General features: G+C 44.6%; 1 protein-coding gene across 5 annotated transcripts in view; it reads right to left on the bottom strand.

Annotated features, from left to right (window-relative positions):
* LOC140201841 (netrin receptor UNC5D-like) overlaps window positions 1-21,835 on the bottom strand; it is a 903,393-nt gene that overhangs the window by 316,617 nt on the left and 564,941 nt on the right. The window lies entirely within an intron of this gene.

Raw genomic sequence — 21,835 nt, 5'->3', positions numbered from 1 at the left:
TCGAGGTAGCCACCAACCTGATGGCATGAATAATTATTTCTCCTTACAAAATAAAAAACTTCACTACCCTTCCCCTCTTCCCCACTTTGCCCTCCTACCTTTTATCACCTCCCTGTGTCACCTCCTCCTTCACGTTCTCCTGTGGTCCACTCTCCTCTCCTCTCAGATTTCCTACTCTTCAGCCATTTACTTTCCCTGCCCATCTGGCTTCACCTATCACCTTCTGGTTATCCTCCTTCCCCCCCACCTTTTTACTCTGGTGCTTTCCCCCCTTCCCTTTCAGTCCTGAAGACAGTTCTCAGCCTGAAATGTCGACTGTATATTTATCTGCATAGATGCTGCCTGACCTGCTGTGTTGAACGACAGAGCAGAATCAATTGGCCAGATGACCTAATTCTGCTCCTGTATCTCCTAGTCTTATGGATGTTTCCCCCCAGTGGTGGTACCTAGAATTTGGGGCAGAGTTTCAGAATGGGGAGTAGCCCCTTAAGTTGGAAGTAAGAGGAAATTCTTTTTTCAAAGAGTCATCTCTTTTTGGACTACTCTCCAAAACTCCACAGTTTCAAGCAGTCATGGGTAGTTCAGTTGCCCTACCAAACCATTATGCATGCGGATAGAATGCTTTCTATGGTGCACTGTTAATAATTGGTGGACGTCAAAGGGAACACACCAAACTCCTCTATCCTCCTGAGGAAGTAGAGGTGCGTCCCAGAGTGATGTGGATGGAGATGGAGTCATTGAATTCATCCAATGGTAATTGATTTGTGTTTAACTTCCACAGGAAGGTGGAGAGGGAGACCCACTCAACTTGGTATTGTTAAAGTATGCTTGTTCTGGGCGTGAGCATCTTTGCACTAAATTCCCCCCTGTTTTAGGGATGAGAGAGTGTGAAAGCGCTTTGGTGAGTTTCAGGACGTAGGAAATTATCGCACATCCATCCGGGTGCACAGAGGCACAGACAGTGAAGCCACTGCCTCACAACCGCAGAGACCCAATCCTGACCCTAGGTGCTATCTGTGTGGAATTTGCACATATTCCCCCCATGATAGTGTGGGTTTCCTTCTGGTGCCCCAGTTCCCTCCCACGTCCCAAAGACATGCGAATTGGAGCAGATTAGTGTCATTTGTCATACGCACATTGAAAGCAGTCATTTGCATTAACAACCTCCCCAGTCCGAAGATACGCTGGGGCCAGCCCGCAAGTGTTGCCGTGCTGCTGGTGGCAACATGCTCACGACTTACTAAACCTTAGTAATCCCTACGCCTTTGGAGTGCGGGAGGAAACAGGAAAAACCCATTTAAAACCCTTGCGGTTATGGAGAGAACCAGCAGGTTACTTGGCCACAGTAAATTACACCCCCTCCCTGCCCCCGTGGTAGAATCTGGGGAGGTTCCAGTTGATGAAAACGTGAGGAGATTAAAAAGGTGGAATTCCCCCCTCATCCTTTGCCTGAGAGCTTGCCTGCTTTTCCCTCCCCACCACCTTCCTATTCTGTCTTCTCCCTTTCTTTCCAGTCCTGGTGAAGCATCTCGGCCCAAAACACCGACCGTTTTGTTCCCTTCCATAGATGCTGCCTGACCTGCCGAGTCCCTCCATCATTTTATGTGTGTGGGTTGCTGTGGACTCAATGGGCCATAGGGCCCTCTTCTCTGCTGTACGTCTCTATAACTCTCGGTCACACGTAAGCCTGACAACACAGACAAAAACAGCAGTGCTTGTGGGTTTTGGATCTGGAGAGATAATGAAAAACAGACTTTCCCTCAATGCCAGCAGAGCAAAAGAGCTGGCCATTGCTCGCTGATCAAAGGTACCTGGAGCACCACATGGAGTACCAGCACATGTTGAAGAAGGGGGTCGGTGTACATTTTCCTGTCTATAACAAGGTTGAGGTTGAGAAGGTTGACAGCTTCAATTTCCTAGGAGAGAACGTAACAAATGGTCTGTCCTGGTCCAATACGTGGATGCAAAATCTGAGAAAGCTCGCCAATGGCTCTAATTCCTCAGGAGGATAAAAAGAAATTGGCCCGTATGGTATCAAAGGAAGCATTGTATCTGCATCGGTATGGCAACTGCTCTTCCCATGGGCGCGAGAAACTGCAGAGAGTTGTGGACACAGCTCAGCACATCACAGGAACAACGTCCCCTCAGTGGACTTCGCTGCCTCAGTAAAACAGCCAGCATAATCAAAGACACTACCAACCCTGGATTTTTCTCTTTTCTCTCCTCTCCCATCTGGCAGAAGATTCAAAAGCCTGAAAGCACATACCACCAGGCTCAATAATAGCTTCTACTCCACTGCTGTGAGACTATTGAATGGTTCCCTAGTATGATAAGATGGACTCTTGACCTCATAATCTACCTTGTTATGATTTTGCACCTGCAATGAAGTTTTTTTTTGTAGCTATTGTACATTATTTGAACTCTGTTATTACTTACCTTGTTCTACCTCAATGTACTGTGTAATGAATTGATCTGTATGAACCGTATGCGAGACGAGCTTTTCACCGAATCTCAGGACGTGTGACAATAATAAACCAATTCTAATTCCATTTCTGATAAACAAGTCAAGTCTAATGAGGGGTATTGATAGGGCAAATGCAGGCAGGCTTTTTCCACTGAGGTTGGGCGAGACCACAACTTGAGTTCATGGGGTAAGGGTGAAAGGTGAAATATTTAAGCAGAGCCTGAGGGTGGTGCGAGTGTGGAATGAACCGCCAGCAGAAGTGGAGGATGCGGATTCACTTTTAACATTTAAGAGAAGTTTGGCTAAGTACATGGATAGGTAAGGTATGGAGGGCTATGGTCCAGGTGCAGGTCAATGGGATGAGGTAGAATAGCTTGGCACAGACTAGATGGGCCAATGGGCCTGCAGCACTCTGTGACTATGGTTCTAAATCAATCACATGAAGATGAGAGTACAAATCAGAAAATGTCCTCCATCACTTTCACTAAACATACAACTAAGATCCCGTTACATATTGCACTCCCTGCAATCGGGTTTCATTGAAGACAACCCAACTCAATTTTAGAAGGAGGACTTGGTCTCCTAAGAGCTGTTACGATGCACAGTTAGCAGAAGAAAGGAAGATGAACTTCCACCTGTCACCAAGAAATAGAGCTTGAGGTAGACCCAGCTAACACCAGTTATTAAGTCAAAAGGAAACAGACCATTTCACTGCAGTGTCCTAATTGGCACTCCTGCTTAGTATAACTCTTCTTATTGTCCAGTTATTCATAGTAACTGGGATAATTTAACATGAAAGTTAAATAGCGCTTCAGCCTCTTAGCATAAAATTACAATTAGCGTTCCTGTCAATGGCCTCCATATCTTCCTCAGGATGTAGTTGCAAAGGAACATCTGCTACATAATTACTGCAAAAATACAATTTGTCAAAACATAATCATCAATTATGCAGAGAAGAATTTACACAATGTCGTGAGCTCTGAATAAAATTCCACCTATGTTCACTCCTGCAAAAAAACGCAAAGCAGTGGATTATTTTGGGAGGTGGGGGATTGGAGCAATTGTGCCAAATTATTAACCTGCTGATGGTTGTCAGCTATGCATCGAACAAGGGAATAAGGGAGCCAGTGTCTCTGCATTTATAATCTGTCTCTGGTGCAGGCAAAATGTGCTCAAGATGGACTCCGCAACTACATCCAGATCCGCATGTGTTTGCAAGAAACTGCAGACTGCCGTGGACGCCGCCCAGCACATCGCAGAAACCAGCCTCCCCTCCGTGGATTCTGTCTTTACGTTTTACTGCCTCACTAAAGCAGCCAAAATAATCAAAGTCCCCCACCCCCACCCTTACATTCTCTCTGCTCCCCTCTCCCGTCGGGCAGAAAACACAAAAGCATGACAACACATGCCGTTATGTTCAAAAAAGCTTCGACCCCACTGTTATCAGATGCTTGGGTGGACCTCCTCCAATGAGATAGACTCTTGACCTCACAATTTACCGTGCAGTCTACTGTCAACCTGCACAACACTTGCTCTGTGGTTGTTAAAATTTATTCCGCACTGTAATTGTTTTACCTTGTTCTGCCTCAATGCACTGCATAAAAAAGACAGTAAGACTTTTTAAAGCATTTGGCCCTTTGAGTCTGCTCCACCATTCCACCATGTCCGATTTATTATCCGTCTCAAACCCATAACCTTTCACGCCCTTACTAATCAAGAACCGATCAACTTCCACTTCAAATATATCCAATAACTTAGCCTACACAGCTCTCTGTGAATTCCACAGATTCACTACCTTACCCTCTGGCTAAAGAAATATCTCCTGATTTCTGTTCTAAAAGGATATCCTTCCATTCTTTGGCTGTGGCCTCTAGTCCGAGACTCCCCCACTATAGGAAACATTCTTTCCACGTGTACGTTATCTAAGCCTGATTGCAAGGGTTTCCAACCTGGGGTGCGTGGATCTCTCAGTTAACTATGGCTTAAAAAGAGTTGGGAAAACCTGATCTGTCTGACCTATATGAACATTATGCAAGACAAGCTTTTCACTCTATCACGGTACATGTTACAATATTAAAAAAACAATACAAATACAAATTCATGTTCCAGATCTTGTGTCAGCTTTGGTTTTGACAAAAGATAACTGCCATGTGAACATGGATATTGTCCTTCCCACAGCTGATGGCCATAGGGAGATACATTCCAGTAGGTGGTCATTGAGAACTTATAGTGAATGGAATTGTGGAGAATCACTGTCCACCACCACCACCATTTCCTTTTCTCTCCGTAACTCCCTAACACTGCATTTAACTGTCTAAACCTCAGTGGCCTTTTAAAAGGAAGCATTAACCTTATTTCACTAACTGTAACATCTTACGTTACAGGAAAAGCACTCCACACCAGCAAAATAGATTAAAAGATTGAAAGTACATTTATTACCCAAGTATGTATGCAATATGCAGCCTGAGATTCGTCTTCTCACAGACAGCAACGAAACAAAGAAACACCATGGAACCTGTTCAAAGAAAACATCAAACGCCCAACACACAAATGGTAAAAAATGAGAGAAAAGCACACAGAATGTTAACCATCAAACCACAGGGTCCTTGAAACAATCCAGGAATGTTCATTTTAGTTCAGTGCAGTTCAATTTAACACTGTGTCGCTCGTTGACCTCAGGCCGCAGATCCACTCTGCCTCAATCAAAATCGTGCCAGAAAGCAATTAGAAAAGGATTGACCAGAAACCAGAAACACATATGACGTGAACTGCAGAGTCCTCTAAAAGCGAGTCCGATCCACAGACTGTGCCGATTGAACCTTGCCCAAGACCCAAGACTCCTGCACCTTCCTCTGGTAGCTGCGAGCGGGAGGGAGAGGGGAACAGGTTAAACGCAGGTAGACAGCGCTGAATATCCACGTGCCTTCCACTCTCGATGCTCTACTTGGTGATTGGACAAGAAATGGAGCTGATCATAGGTTTGCACTCTGCCATTAGACTGCACACTCCATTCTCAACCACGCCGAATTTCCTCGCAGACAGCAAAAGCTCAGTCGGCCCAAAGACACATTATCAAAGTGTAAATTACAGGCTCCAATTACACACAGATTAGTAGCAGTATATTTAAAAGAAAGAGGAGAAGAAGTAATGTAGTTTTGTAATACAAAAGAAACATTAAAAAAAAATTCTGTTTTCTTCTTTCTCTGAATGGACATGTTTCCAGTATTACTGAATCCCCAGTTGGCTTTGGGAGGCTGAGAATGAGCTTATTAACTCAACATCCGTAGTCTTTTCAAGGGAAGGTGTTCCAACAAGCCGTTGGCAATCGAATTCCCACAATGCCACATCTCCAGTAACTTTAACTTTATGCCGCAACTGCAAAGCAGAATCAAACAGGAACAAAAGAAAGAAAATACTTTTTTTATATCGAAATACAATTTATTTATAATAAAGTATATTTATAAGAATAAACTATGCAATGCCTTTTCATTCTTACATTTGCAGACAATGCATTAAGTTGTATTCTTTTACATTTCTTAAAACTCATAGCACTGCTGATACTCATGTGGTCGTCTGGAGTGGTACACTACTACAACAATCAAGGGTCTTCCTCACCCTTGGACTTTCAAGAGGTTCACTGCCTTGTTGTAGGTTTGGTGGCTTGTGTGCCTCAATGCCCCAGAGAGCTATGTTGGCTAGAGTCAGGGCCTTGTGCTTTGGCACATGGGAGGGTCACCCATGCCAAACAGGTCAAAGGGTAGAGGCCAGACTAAGAGTGGTCCACCAGTCCTCCAGGTCCGGAGGTTCATCTCAGGGCTAACAACCCTGACTGGTCAGAAAAAGTTGTTATGGAAACAGTAATGAAGTATACTTCCTTATTTTTGTGCAACCGTATGGACAGACAGAGATGGAGGACCTTCATTGCAGCCCTCAATCCCAGTGATGTAATGGGTAGTAAGAAAGTACTTACCCTCAGTTCTTCACTGTCCAGTAGCAGAAGAACCCTAGTGGTGACTGCACCAACCTTCAGTGTGTCCGTCAGCACACACTCCTGCAGCCTGGAATTTGCCAGTTGGTAGCATTCCTTTACAGACAACATGGTGTGCTGGCAGATTGCCAAGTTTCGGGCCGACCAAAGGGCTGTCCCTCACTGGGTTGCTGATCTTCCAGCAGCACGTGATGTCGTCTCTGAGCGCGTCACCGGGAACTGACCGTAGATCAGAGAGTCTCCTGTCTCGCAGCTGCTCAGCACGAACAGTGACGTAAGCCCTTACATCTTTCTCCACATCCTCTTCACAAGCCTACAGTCCTCAAAGAGGTGATGACCCACTTGTCCCTGCTACAGTCATTCCGTGGGTAGCGCACGACAAAGAGATCTGAGTGGGAAAGCCCCTCTCACCACCAGCCAGGCAAGGTGAGAGGGGAGAGAGGAGGGGGGAGGGGTGACAGGTGAGGGGAGGGTAGAAAGGGGGGAGGAGGGAGAGGGGAGAGAGGAGGGGAGAAGAGGGGAGAAGAGGGGAGGGGGAGAGGGGAAGGGGGAGGGGAGAGGGGGAGGGGAAGGGGAGAGGGGGAAGTAGGGAGGGGGAAGAGGGGGTGAGGGGAGGGGGAAGGGTGAGGGTAGATGGGAGAAGGAAGGGGAGAGGGGAAGGGGTGGGTGGAGAAGGGAGGGGAGGGGAAGAGGCAGAGGGGTGGGTAAGGGCGAGTGGGGGAAGGGGAGTGGGGAGGAGGAAGGAGAGAGGGGGAATGGGGTGAAGGGAAGAGGGGGTGGGGAGGGGGAGAGAGGGGAAGTGGGGAGAGGGGAAGAGGAGGAGAGGGGAGAGGGGAAAGGGAAGGGTGAAGGTAGATGGGTGAGGGAAGGGGAGAGGGGAGGGGTGGGTGGAGAAGGGAGGGGGAGGGGAAGAGGCAGAGGGGTGGGTAAGGGGAGAGGGGGAAGGGGAGGGGGGATGTGGGGAGAGGGGAAGAGGGGGAGGTGGGGAGATGGGGAGAGGGATAGAGTGCTGAGGTGTCCGATAGCTGCACCCACTGTCTCGAAGTTTCAATCTGCCACAATGCCTCAGTCGGCGCCATCGGCGAGGAACCAGGTCGTCCACAGGGCTGCACCCCAAAGGCTCACGCTTTCCAAGCCACTGCTGGAGATAGCAAACTTTTCCAGCAAGGACGAGTATTGTGGCAATGTCCAGAGATGCCAGAAAGAAAAGAATAAATCGTTGCAATTTTTGTTCATTCTTTGGTTGGCGTTGTCTCCTCTGTGACAACCAGTGCCAGTGAAGGAACACTGATCTGTTTCCGAGTCAGGATGGTGTGCAGGGGGAAAGGGACCAGCTGAAACCAAGCACATACTGCTGGTTTTCCAAGTTTCCAAGGTCCTGTCAAGGCAAGCTAGATGAGTTGATGTAGTGCATTTTGTCGGTGGAATACTCTGGAGCCAGGATGCACAAATTCATGCTTAAATTTGTGGTTATGGTGCCAATCAAGCAGGATGCCTTGTCCTGACTGGCATGGAGCTTTCTGCTCTGTTAGGGCTGCACTCATCCAAGAGATTTAAGAGCATTCTGATTACTGATTCATATTTTCCTCATGTGTGAAGGACTTCTGACAACTCTTGTGAGAAGTGCTTTAAAATGAATTTTATACCACACAATACATAGCTCCTGTAACAAAGCAGGTTGCTAAGTGACCAATGTGCACACACAAAACTAATGGCAGCAAGCAGGTCAAGCGACAACAACCAGGTTCGTTCATTATCTGCCATGTCGTATGATGTGGACGATCATGGTCTTTTCATGACCATGATTGGTCTTGGCAAATATTTCTACACAAGTGGTTTGCCATTGCCTTCTGGGCAGTGTCTTCACAAGATGGGTGACCCCAGCCACTGACAATACTCTTTAGAGATTGTCTGCCTGGCGTCTGTGTTCACATAACCAGGACTTGTGATAGGTACCAGTTGCTCATATGACCATCCACCACCTGCTCCCATGGCTTCGCGTGATCCTGATTGTGGGGCTAAGCAGGTGCTACTCCTTGCCCAAGAGTGACCTGCAGGCTAACGGAGGGAAAGAGCATTTTACACCTCCTTTGGTAGAGATATATCTCCATCTTGCTTCTCAAAATGGTTAAGAATGACCAGGTGACCTGTTTATTAATGTTGAAGAAGGGATAAGCTTTAGTCAGGATAACATGGATTACTTTCTGACTCAGAAGTGGAAAATGTTGGGCAGTTGATACACAGCAGGTTAGTCAGTGAGTGGAGTACAGTGCTTAACAGAGTAACAAATTTTAATATGAATCCTATCCCACATCAGCACAGGAGGAGAGCATTCTTCCAGTTAGGCCCTTGCCAGCTCCTAGGAGAGCAATTCTATTTGTTCCAGTCCTTCTCTCCTTATTCCTCTGTATGCCTGCAGCTTATTCTCTTTGACATATGCCCAACACTCCTCTAATAAATCCCTGAAAGATCCCTGACCAGAAAGGCACCCCTTTACTTTTCTTACCCACTTAGCTTCTTCACCTTCTAGCTACCCTCCTCCCCCTCCACCCACCATTTTACTCCGATGTCTTCCCCATTCCATTCCAGTCCAGAAGAAATGTCTTGGACCAAAATGTCGACTGTTTATTCCTTTCTACAGATGCTGCCTGACCTGCTGAGTTCCTCCAGCAGGTCGTGCGTGTTGCCTTGGATTTCCAGCATTTGCAGAATTTATCATACTTTGCTGCGCTACTGCAAAGCTTCTTCAAGGGATGCCTACCCTGAAGAAGTTTGACTCTTCTCTTCGATGGGAGTTTAATGAGACCCTGTGATCTCTGTTGTCCTCAGTCACTTCGACAACGTATTCATCCAAAATCACTACCACAGCCACGTATCGTATGGTCCGCTCTCCTCTCCTATCAGATTCCTTTGGCTCCAGCCTTTACCTTTCCTACCTACCTGGCTTCACCAATCACCTTCTAGTTATCCTCCTTCCCCTCCCCCTACCGTTTTTATTCTGTCACCTTCCCCCTCCCTTTCCAGTCCTGAAGAAGGGTCTCAGCCCAAAATGTCGACTGTTTATAGATGCTGCCTGACCTGCTGAGTTCCTCTGGCATTTCGTGTTTATTTTTAAGCAGATTGGAGACCCTGAGATCAAGGAGGTAGAGCAAGCAATTAGAAAGGCAAATGGCTGGCTGGCCTTTATGGAGAGAGGATTTGACTACAAGAGTATTGGATTTACTTGGGAACCCATGGTGAGACCAGGTTGGGTATTCAGAACAAGGCATCAAGGTCTCACATCAAGGTTTTAGATGTTCTATCACCCAGAGGGTGGTGAATATTTGGTGTTCTCCACGCAGTGGGGCTGTTGACGCTCAGTTACCATGTATATTCAACACAGAAATTTTGGGAACATGGGGCGGGAGCAGGTAAATGTTACAGATCAGCTTTGGTCTATTGACTGCCAAAACAGGCACAGCAGACTAAATAGCAAGCTCCTGCTGGTAGAGAGTGGTTATATTACTAATTCCTACACAACGTACCCCTGACTTGAGTAGTTAGCTGGACGATATCAGGGCAATATGAAAACACTGGTGAGTATGAGGACACATATCGGTTAGACCAAGGAACAATTTTGCCCTCTTAAGGAATGTTACTGAAGGAAGAGAGTTTCCATGACAGTCTGGATTTTTCATTATTGATACCATTTTTCAGTTCTAGAGTTATAGAAATAGAAATAGGTCTTTTGGTCCATCTAGTACATGCCAGCCCAGTTTTTTGCCTAGTCTCATCTACCTGCACTTGGAATATAGCCCTAACTGAATTTCCCCTAAATGTTACAAGCAACCCACCTCTTCAACTTCTGCTGGCCGCTCGTTCCACACTTACACACTCAGAGTGAAGAAACCCTCCTTCAGATTCCCCTTAATTGCTTCACATTTCACCTTTAACCTGTGACTTGTGGTTCTAGTTTCTGATGAGAAAAAGCCTGCAGACATTCACCCTATCTATGCCCTCATAAGTTTGTATACCTCTATAAGATGTCCTCTCATTCTTTTGTGCTCCATGGGCATAACTTCTAACCCAATGGCTAAGACAAAAGGGCATACTTTCAAGGTGATTGAGGAACATTTAGAGGGGATGTCAGGTTGTTTTTTTTTAACGCAGTGGGTACTAAATGCATGGAATGCACTGCCAGGGGGATGGTGGTCGAGGTAGATACACTATGGGCATTTAAGAGACTCTTAGATAGGCACATGGATGGAAGAAAAAAGTGAGGCTTTTGTGAGAGGGAAGTGTTAGATTGATCTTCAATGCTTTATTCGATCTATCCATTAACTTAAAGTTAAAGTTGAAAGTAAATTTACTATCAAAGTAAGGGGGAGAAGAAGATGGTGGCGCGATGCAGCACGTGTGGCCGCTCCGAATGATATTGTATGTGCTAACTAGGGGCCGTGCACAATCCTGGTTTGATGGAGACAGACGTGAGAAGCGTGGAGGAACACCTGGAGAAACTTCTGAAATGCCTGCTTCGCTGCCGCTGCTACTGTGCGATCGAGAATCTCTGGAGGGGAAGGCCCCAAATCCTCGGCTTTGCCTATTGCCCGTTGCCGGGGCCGGGGTCGAAGCGCTCAGCAAGAGATGGTGCTTGGTGCTCGGTGTCGGAGGGCTAGTTGGAGGCTCGAAGTTTTCGGACGGACTCAAGAGTCGGCTGTGGTTGGGTGCTTCCAGGATGCTGCATCGGCAAGTTTGTGACACTGGAAGCTCATGGCAGGGAGAGGTTTTTTTCTTTCTTCTACCGTCTGCGTGAGATGATAGGACATTCGAGAGACTTTGAGACTTTTTTTTATACCATGCCCACGGTCTGTTCTTCATCAAATTACGGTATTGCTTTGCATTGTTTTAACTATATGTTATAATTATGTGGTTTTTGTCAGTTTTTCAGTCGGTTTGTCTCGTGTTTCTGTGATATCATTCTGGAGGAACATTGTATCATTTCTTAATGCATGCATTACTAAATGACAATAAAAGAGGACTGCATGTCCTCTTGATCTAATCTAAAAGTACATATATGTCACCAGATAACCCTCAGATTCATTTTCTTGTGGGCATACTTAATAAATCTATACAATAATAACTGTAACAGAATCAATGAAAGATCACTCAACTTGTGGGCTCAACCAGAGTGCAGAAGACAACAAAATGTGCAAATACAAAAAGAAAGAAATAATAATAATAAATAAATAAGCAATAAGTATTAAGAACGTGAGATGAAGAGACCTTGAAATTGAGTTCATTGGTTGCGGAAGACCATTGATTTCATGTCCTGAAGTTCCAGAAACATTCCGTAAACTTTCTCTGCACCCATTCAAGCTTATTGAGATCTTTCAATGGTTCGAAGGTTCAAGAATTTCAGAGTACACATGTCATGGAAACACTAACTAAGAACACCACAGTGACTTCGAGTTTCGTCTTAAGAGTTTATTAACATGATATCATGGAGAGTCTGCAGCAGTCTCCACCACCACCAGAACTCCGATTTTAGGTTGTGAAGAGCTCATATTTATACAGCAAGACAAACAACTTCACAATACTTTGTTTGGCATCCCACGGTCAGTGCATGATCAATCGTTTAAAAGACATGTCAATTATCTCCCAGCGCAAGTCTAACAGTTCTTCATGGCTCCTGTTATCAGGACTCCTAATTTTCCCCCAGAGGCATCCTTCCTCCTGGTTCCAGGGCCTAGTAGCTTATTTATTGTAGTTCCTGGTACTGTGCTTATCATCCAAGGTTATTTTTCAACACACATCAGAAGTCTTACGTCCAGCTGTTCCAGAATGGTCAAGTATTCCATCATACACTAATTTTAACTATTTCTATCACAATATAACTCTGAAATTCTTCAATTCTCCAGGTATCCATGAAACCAATAAAGGAAAGGAAGACAGCACAATCATCAGCACCTAAATCCCTCCTCCTGCCCGAAGAGTGAGCAAAATGGATCAGGCACATTGATCACCAAAACCCCCTCCCGGCAAAAAATAAAGATTGAGCAAAAAAATGCACAAAATATAAAAACTATGAGACTGAAAAAAAGAGTCTATAGTTCAAAGTCCAAATCCAAAACGCAGAAAAAGCCTGGACAACACTGTTCGCAGTGGCAGGCTCTCCCCTCTCCAGTACAGAGCAACCGATCGAAAGGTAAGCAGCCAGCATTCACACTTTGCATTTGCTTCTATGTTTCAGTCTTCTTCGTCACTTTAAGCGGCAAAATGGAGCTAAAGATCTGCTTGCGCCCCACCCTGCAGCCTGCCCACTATGAGGTTCGCACACGCTGCCTCTGCCTCCCAGAATCCTCTTGGTGGCTGCACAGCACTGAAGCAACTAAGCAATATGCAAACAGCAATACACAGATTCCAGCAGTTCCAGGTTCACATTCAAGACCAGAAGCAAACATAAAGACATAAAAGAAGTGAAAAAAAGGTTTCATGATCTATCCCAAAGATGTCGCCCATATGAGCGCTGTAGGCAAGCGCCGGAAGGTGGGTGACCAGAACTGGACAGAATACTTTTAAATTTGGCTGCACCAACATCTTAGTTAACTTCTATATAACATCCAATTCCTGTGCTTTATGGCTTGAGTTCATAAACTGAACTTAAATTACCCAACTGGACATAGATTCCTGTTTTTAGATGTTTAGAAATTAATTTCCAGGATGTGAAGTTCCGAAATTTCTTAGCCATTCGCCCATTGAGCCTATGCTCACTGTCAGAGAATTCCGATTCCCTCACTAAAGTTTTCTGTAACTGCTTCTTCCTGCATTCCGCCCCCAGTTTCTGCCACTTATCTTTGGTACAATTTATAATGTCCAATTAAACCACTAACCCACACACCTTCGGAATGTGGGAAGAACGCGGATCCAGTGATATGAAGGATGGGCAAACTCCACATGAGCATCGGAGGTTGGAATTGAACTTGATGGGTCACTGCAGCTATGAGGCAGTGGCTCTGCCAGCTGTGCCTCTCTGCTGCCCTAGTCAATGCAAGGAAAGTTGGTGGTCATTTAAAATTTCTGCCATTGCTTTCTGAAAGGAACTTTTTTCCTCGCAGACAATAATGCTACTCTGAAATTCTGCTTCCTTAAGGGCTGTAGCAGTATTTGAAGAGGAAGTAATTAATTTTTTTGAAATATCAGCTTATTGATTGTTATGAGGGGCAGAAAATGAAAGTGAGGTTTAAGGCAGATCAGCCGTGGTCATATTGAATAGCAAGAAAGGCTTGAGGGAGCGAGTGGCCTACTCCTGCTCCTATTTTCTCATTTTCTTATAGCCAACCCCTAATCGCCCTTCAGAAAACAGCAATAGTTAATAATCCTGGATTAATAGTAACATAACCAGCCCACTGCCGAATATCTTTTCCATTTTAAGTTTGGATTTGAATCGATCAACCCTGCATATATCTGATTTTGTCTCTCCCCACATTCATTAAAGTGCTTACGTGTGTATTTAACCCTCTCCAGCCCCGTCTAATGGGAACTTTGTAAGTGTGTGTGTGTGTCCAGTGGGATGGTTCTGTTCTGACTGAGTCTACTGCAGTAGCTGACACTGGGACTTGCTCAGTGATCTTTCTTGAGGACAGAGGAATTTACAACTGCTGAATCTATCGTTCCAGGATTGAATCATGAATTAGCTGCTGGCCACGATAAAACCCTGCTCTGCAGAAATATTGTTTGTATAGAAAATGAAATTTTATTTTGTGCTTCCTGTAAACTTCATTAAACGGATTTAAAAAGAACACTCATTTTGTAAGTAAAAATGACACCGATAGGGCACCCATTATCATCTTCCAACCTCTCAGCCAACATTGCATCTCCTAATAGCTCATAGAAACTGGGCAAAAGAACCCCTTCCATTCTAAGTAAGTTAGATAGGATGTTCTGACAAGGATAAAATGACAGATAACAAAATGTGAAGTGAACACGAGGAATTCTGCAGATGCTGGAAATTCAGCAACACACATCAAAGGCAGCATCTCTAGGAAGAGGTACAGTCGACGTTTCAGGCCGAGACCCTTCGTCAGGACTAACTGAAGAAAGAGCTAGTAAGAGATTTAAAAGTGGGAGGTGGAAGGGGAGATCCAAAATGATAGGTCTCCCACACCATCACCGACTTTATCCGCTCAGGGGATCTCCCATCCACTGCTACCAACCTTATAGTTCCCACACCTCGCACTTCCCGTTTCTACCTCCTACCCAAGATCCACAAACCTGCCTGTCCTGGCAGACCTATTGTCCCAGCTTGCTCCTGCCCCACCGAACTCGTTTCTGCATACCCCGACACGGTTTTATCCCCCCTTGTTCAATCCCTTCCTACCTATGTTCGTGACACTTCTCGCGCTCTTAAACTTTTCGATGATTTTAAGTTCCCTGGCCCCCACTGCTTTATTTTCACCATTTTTAAAGCTCCTATCATTTTGGATCTCCCCCTCCGCCTCCTGCTTTTAAATCTCTGACTAGCTCTTTCTTCAGTTCGTCCTGACGAAGGGTCTCGGCCTGAAACGTCGACCATACCGCTTCCTAGAGATGCTGCCTGGCCTGCTGCGTTCACCAGCAACTTTGAAAATGTGAAGTGAATTTCATTTTCAAGATCCACTCCACAGATATGGCCATACAGATAATTTTCACATCCAGGAACTGCAGATATTTTATCAGCTTTTTAATTTTTTTTCCCCCACGGTTTTGAGGGCCTTGACCCCTTTGAGTATATGCTGACTCTCAGAGCAAATGTATCATTCTCATCCCTATAATCTATTCTCTCTTGCATGCCCATCGATTGTTTGTGATTCTGATCTGCAGAATATTTTGTGTTTATTAGAATGATGTGCTAACCTTCCCAAAAAAATTAAATGACATTAAATAGGAGAAGCTTAGGAAGAGCTCTGTCATTATTTTGCTTTAGGTTCACTGATTGCGGAGACTAAAATTCACATGGAAGCTTGTCAAAAATCTCAAAGCAATAGTTGGAAGCTCTTCCTATCCAATTAATTAACCAAAATCTGAATGACATATTGAGCACAGGAAGGTATCACATGCAGAAATTAAATGTTCAATTATGGCACTCCGTGGCCACTTTATTAGGTACCTCCTGTATCTATTGAAGTTGCTACTGTGTGCATGTCTGAGGTCTTCTGCTGCCGGAGCCCTTCCACTTCAAGGTTCGATGTGTTGTATGTTTAGAGATGCCCTTCTGCACACCTTTATTGTAACGTGGTTATTTGAGTTACCGTCGCCTTCCTGTCAGCTTGAACCAGTCTGGCCATTCTGCTCTGACCTCTCTCACGTTTTCGCCCAGAGAACGCCGCTGACTGGATTTTTAAAATTGTGTTTATCACACCGTTCTCTGTAAACTCTAGGGACTGTTGTGTGTGAAAATCCCAGGAGATCAGGAGTTTTTGAGAAACTCAAACCTCCCTGTCTGGAGCCAACTACCATTGCATGCTCACAGGTACCTAGATCACATTTCTTCTCCATTCTGAACAACAACTGAGCCTCTTGACCATGTCTGCATGCTTTTGTGCATTGAGCTGCTGCTATACAATTGGCTGCTTAGATATTTGCATTAACGAGCAGGTGTGCAAGTGCACCCAATAAAGTGGCCACTCAGTGCAAATCAGTCAGAAAACTGACTGCACGGAAGGAGTCCACTTGGCCCATTGTGACAATGGTGGGCGAGGAAGTCTATGTTAAGATAAAGCCTAGTTTCAACTTAGCTTAGCTTGACTTAATCCTGCCTCCCAGCATTCAAACTCTAGGCTATGTTCTTCAAAGAACATCCAAGTATTCAAAGCAACTTCAAGGAGTGAAGGGAAACTTGATATGGGCAGCCTGTTGTTGTCATGGAGAGACACAGGCTGGAAACAAGATTCTGGCCCACCAACTATTGAACACTTGCTACTTTAATTTTATATTAATCCCCTTTGCTTTCTTTCTCCCCGTATTCTCAACATCTCTTCAGAAACTTGACTACTCAACTACACCCTTGGGGCAATTGACAGTGGCCAGTTATCCTAGCAGCCTGCTGGATATGCGAAGGAAAAATATAAAAGAAACCCACATGGTCACAGGGAGAATGGGCAAACTCCACACAGCAGCATCCAAGGTCTGGATTGAACCTGGGCCTTTGGCACTGTGAGCCTCTTTGACTGAGATTGGATTCAGCTCCCTGCATGCACCCTCCCGTCAGAGCACTCTTCTCCTTCAGGCTGTCAGGCTGTGGGGGTGGGGGTGGTGGTGGGTAGATTCTGAGTTAGACTGCACACTGGCCAAAGTTCTGACTAGATAGTGATGGTGCAAACGTACTGGTGGAAGTGTCATTCTTCAGGTGAGACAAGTTCCATGATCCCAAAAATCACCCATGGTAACAGGGGTTGCAGGACAGCTTTACAGAATGAAAAGGAAGAAAGCTCATTTCTTCAGGAGAGTCATGTTGAATCATCTAAACACTCAGAGTACATCTGTATAAGTGGGGCAGGTAAAATTCCACTTACTTACGCTAATCTTCAGATATACTATAATTATAATCTATTTTGATTACCTGACTCAATAAGATCCCCAACTCTGAGTCCAATTCAGCCATTTCCACCAGGGACAAAATCCTTCCCACCATTGAGGGGATCAGGAAGGCAGCATCCATCACTGAAGACCCTCACCATCTGGAACATGCCCTCTTCTCATTACTCCCAGCAGTGAGGAGGTACAGGAGCCTGAAGACCCATACTTATTGATTCAGGAACAGTGTTTTCCCCGCTGACATCAGATTTCTGAATGGTCCATGAAACCATGAACACCATCTCGTTATTCCATTCCTTGTGCACCATTTAATTTTGTTTGTAATTTATAGAAATGTTATGCCTTTGCACCGTACTGCTGTCACAAGACAACAAACTGCACATTGTATAGGGAGGGAACGTCGACTCAGACCATGAGAGGCCTGCGTCGGGCATTTTCATGCCTTACAAGGCGCAGATTGGAAGTCTGTGTGGGGCGCCACTCCTCGCACAGATACTAGAGCAATGTGTGGTTAAGCGCTTTGCTCAAGGACACAAACACGCCGCCACAGCTGAGGCTCGATCTAGCGACCTTCAGATCACTAGACGAACTCCTTAACCACTTGGTCACGTGCCCGACACATTATATAAGTCAGCGATAATGCATTTACTTCTGATTCAGTATTGTTCCTTGGGCTTTAAGATGTTCACACCAAAGAGATACTGTGATGCTGGGATATATTGGTCACCAAGACACCTGAACCCAGTCATTGAGTTTTCTGCTCAACCTGTCAATGCAATAGAACAGGCCCTTTGGCCCACAATGTTGTGGTGAACCAATTAAATTTGTCGTCAAATCTCCAATTAAACTAACCCTTACTGCTTACACAATATTCATATCCTACCATTTCCCTCACATTTATGTGCTTACCTAAACATATCTTAAAATCCCCAATGTATCTGCCACTACCAATGCATTTCAGTCACCCTTTCTGTGTAAAAAGCTTGCCCTTCACATCCCCTTTGAACTTACTCCCTCTCACCTTAAACACATGAGATCTGGTATTAGACATTTCCACCCTGGGAAATAAGGATACCGTATGTTTACTTTACCTATGCCTCTCAATCTTACAAACCTCTATAAAATCTCCCCTCAGCCTCTGCTGCTCCAGAGAAAATAAGCCAAGTTTGTCCAACCTCTTGTTATAGCACATGCCCTCTAATCCAGGCAGCATCCTGGTCAACCTCATACCAACCCTGGAATTGGCCTGTTCCCTGCCCCTGACCTACAGCAGCCTGTCCTGAAGCTGGCATGCTATGAAACAGCTTCTCTTTTGGTCTGTGTAGCTGATTGGATCCTGGGTTACAGGAGTCTGGATTTTAATCTCCACTCTGTGTGTTTTCTGGGAATAGATAAGCTATCAAATTGACTTACTGTGCCTATCAAGAGGCTGTATTCAGGCCACGGAAGTAAGATACATGGCAGTTATTGCAGACAAATGATTGTATAATATTCAAGTAATGAATAGAAACTGATTATGCAGAAATAGATTAATATAATTAATGTGCTACCTGAGGCAACAGAACATAATATCTAATTTTCTTGTCTTGAGAGAGGAATCTTTTGCATAAACCTTGACAAAAATCTTTCCATCAGTTAATTTTTAATCCTCTGCATTATTGATAGGATAGTGTCCTTGTTAAAATTATTTTTTTGGACAGCTTTGGCTGCTAACATGAATTGGACAGGAGGTAATGAATATCCCTTGGGATAAAACTCTGCTCTCCCCATTTTCACCTGAGGACAAAACAAAACCTCTAAGTGGTCTCATGATTCTTTGATGCTTCCCTACGCGAAATATGAAAACGAGGGTTGGGGGGGCGGCAGTGCACATTAACTGTGCCGAGATTCAGAGAATTGAGACCTTCAAGTTACTGGGTCTGAAAATCACCACTAGTCTGTCCTGGCCCAGACACGTTGACGTCACAGCCCAAGAAAGCTCACCAATGTCTCAGCTTCGTCAGGAGGCTAAAGAAGCTTGGCAAGACTCCTTCGACTCTTACCAATTTTTATCGATGCACCTCAGAAGGCATTCCGTCTGGATTCATAATGGCTTGGTATGGCAACTGCTCTGCATGTGACCGCAAGAAAGATTCAGAGAATTGTCGATACAGCTCAGCACATCACGGAAACTGGCCCTCACTCCATGGACTCTGCCTGTACTTCTCGCTGCCTCAGAAAGGAGTTTGCAAAATCAAAGAGCCCATCCACCCCAGACATTCTCTCTTCTCTCCTCTTTCTTTGGAGCAGAAAAGCCTGAAAGCATGTACCAACCGTCGCTAGGATAGCTTCCATCCCCCTGTTATTGGACCTCTTGTATGATAAAAAGGATGCTTGGCCTTAAAATCTACCTTATTATGATCTTTTACTTTATTGATCAGCGGCTCTGCATTTACTCTGCATTTTTATTAAGGCATTCCTCTACGGTGCATCACAACCTGGTATGGAAGTTGTCCTGTCCAAGACCAGAAGAAGCTGCAGAAGATCGTGAACACAGCCCAGTACATCACACAAACCAATCTTCCGTCCTTGGACTCACTTTACACCGCATGCTGTCGGAGCAATGCTGCCAGGATAATCAAGGACACGACCCACCCAGCCAACACAATTTTCGTCCCTCTTCCCTCCGGGAGAGGGCTCAGGAGCTTGAAGACTCGTACGGCCAGATTTGGGAAGAGCTTCTTTCCAACTGTGATAAGACTGCTGAATGGATCCTGACCCGGATCTGGGCCGTACCCTCCAAATATCCGGACCTGCCTCTCAGTTTTATTGCACTACCTTACTTTCCCTTTCCTATTTTCTATTTATGATTTATAATTTAAATATTTAATATTTACTATCGATTTGTACTCCAGGGAGCGCGAAGCGCAGAATCAAATATCGCTGTGATGATTGTACGCTCTAGTATCAATTGTTTGGCGATGATAAAGTATAACGTATTCTTTATTCTGCATTGTTATTGTTTTATCTTATTCTAGCTCAATGCACTGTGTAAAGATTGAACTGTATGAACAGAATGCAAGGCAAATTTTTCACTGTATCTTTGGTACATGTGATAACAATAAACCATCACCAACACAACACATACATCCCACTATACTGAGACGGCATTCATCACAAAGCTTTTGGTGTGTGCAGACAACAGCCAATCCTCTTTCCTTCCCTGAAGCGGGGAGCAGGCAAGACTATAATTTCATTCAGTGAAAGAATGAGTAGATCAGTCTTTCAATCGCATGGTTGCCAGTTCAAATCTCACACCAGGGATTTGAAGGTAAATCTCTAAGCTGACTCTTGAGGGAATATAAGTAAGTAGGGAAATTTATTATCAAAGTACATATATGTCATGATACTGTATGCTACCTTGAGATTAATTTTCTTACAGGCATGCACAGCAGAAGAGAGAAATACGGTAAAATCAATGAAAAATGCACCCAAAGACTGACAAACAACCAATGTGCAAAACAGGGCAATCTGTGCAAATAAAAATTAGATAAATAAATATTATTGCAAACATGAGTTGTGGAATCCACAGGTTGATTTGGAAGTGAATCCATAGGCTGTGGAATTCATTCAGAGTTGAGGTGAGTGAAGTTATCTATGTTGGTTCAGGAGCACGCTTGATGCTGCCGGTGTCCATGAGTCTTGGGCAAGGATCATCGAAGCGGTTTGTGGATTGGACTCTGTAGTTCACGTTATGGTTCATTTCCGGTTTCTGGACGCTCGTTTCTTTTCCTCGCTGGTTTGTGCGATTTTGATCGAGACGAACTAGTGCTCCGACCTGCAGACAGCGAGAGACGCAGCATTGGATTGAACTGAACTGAATATGCCCGGACCCTTTCAATGTCCTTGTGATTTGGTGTTTTCGATTCTGTTTCTCGCTCAAATTTTTTTTCTTGATGTTTGCATGATTTGTTTTTTTTGTGCAATGGAGGGTTTGATGCTTTTTTTTAAACGGTTTCCATGGTTTCCTTTGTTTCAAGGCTGTCTGTAGGAAGGTGAACCTCAGGGCTGTATACTGCATACACACTTTGACAATAAACGTACTTTGAACTTGAAGGGTAATAAATGTTCTAGAACCTGGTGGAGTGAGACCTAAGGCTCCAGTACCCCCTTCCAATTGATTTACATCCTGGCTGTTTCAGTGGTGCTGCCTTTTGAATTTCCAGACAATCAGCTACTGCAATCTTGTACTAAACTTTTCCAACACTGTTTGTATGTCTCTTTCCTTTTCTATCTTTCAGTTTTATTACATCTGCTCAAGGCTATATTCATTGGAGGCAAATATGAAAGAGGTGCTGGTGAGGCTCTGGGATAGGCACATGAATGTGCAGAGAATGGAGGGATATGGACATTGTGGAGGTAGAATGGATTTGTTTCGTTAGGCATCTTATTACTAGTTTAATTAGTTCAGCACAACATTGTGAGCCAAAGGACCTGTTCCTGTGTTGTACTGTTCTATGTTCTGTCTTCTTTATTAACACTGCCTCCACGCAGGTGGGACTAAATTCTAGTCAGCCGTGACCTTGTTGAATGGAGTAGCAGGCTTATGAGACCAAATGGTCTCTTCCGTTGAGAGAGAGAAAATATCACCTTATTTGCTCTTCAGGAAGTTATACTGGGTTCGCACTGATCCATATTTCTCCAGTAACACTCCTTTTAAGATCTCAACTTGATGCTATACAGTATTAGCTAACTATACCTCCACAAAAATCTGTGACATAGTGGTCAGTGCCTTCCTTTCTGAGCTTGTCCCAATCCACTGTTCTGCCTCTCCAGCACAGAACTGAGGCAGT

Source organism: Mobula birostris, chromosome 8, assembly GCF_030028105.1.
Source record: "Mobula birostris isolate sMobBir1 chromosome 8, sMobBir1.hap1, whole genome shotgun sequence".
NCBI classification, from domain to species: Eukaryota; Metazoa; Chordata; class Chondrichthyes; order Myliobatiformes; family Myliobatidae; genus Mobula; species Mobula birostris.
This window is presented reverse-complemented; position numbering and strand designations above follow the sequence as displayed.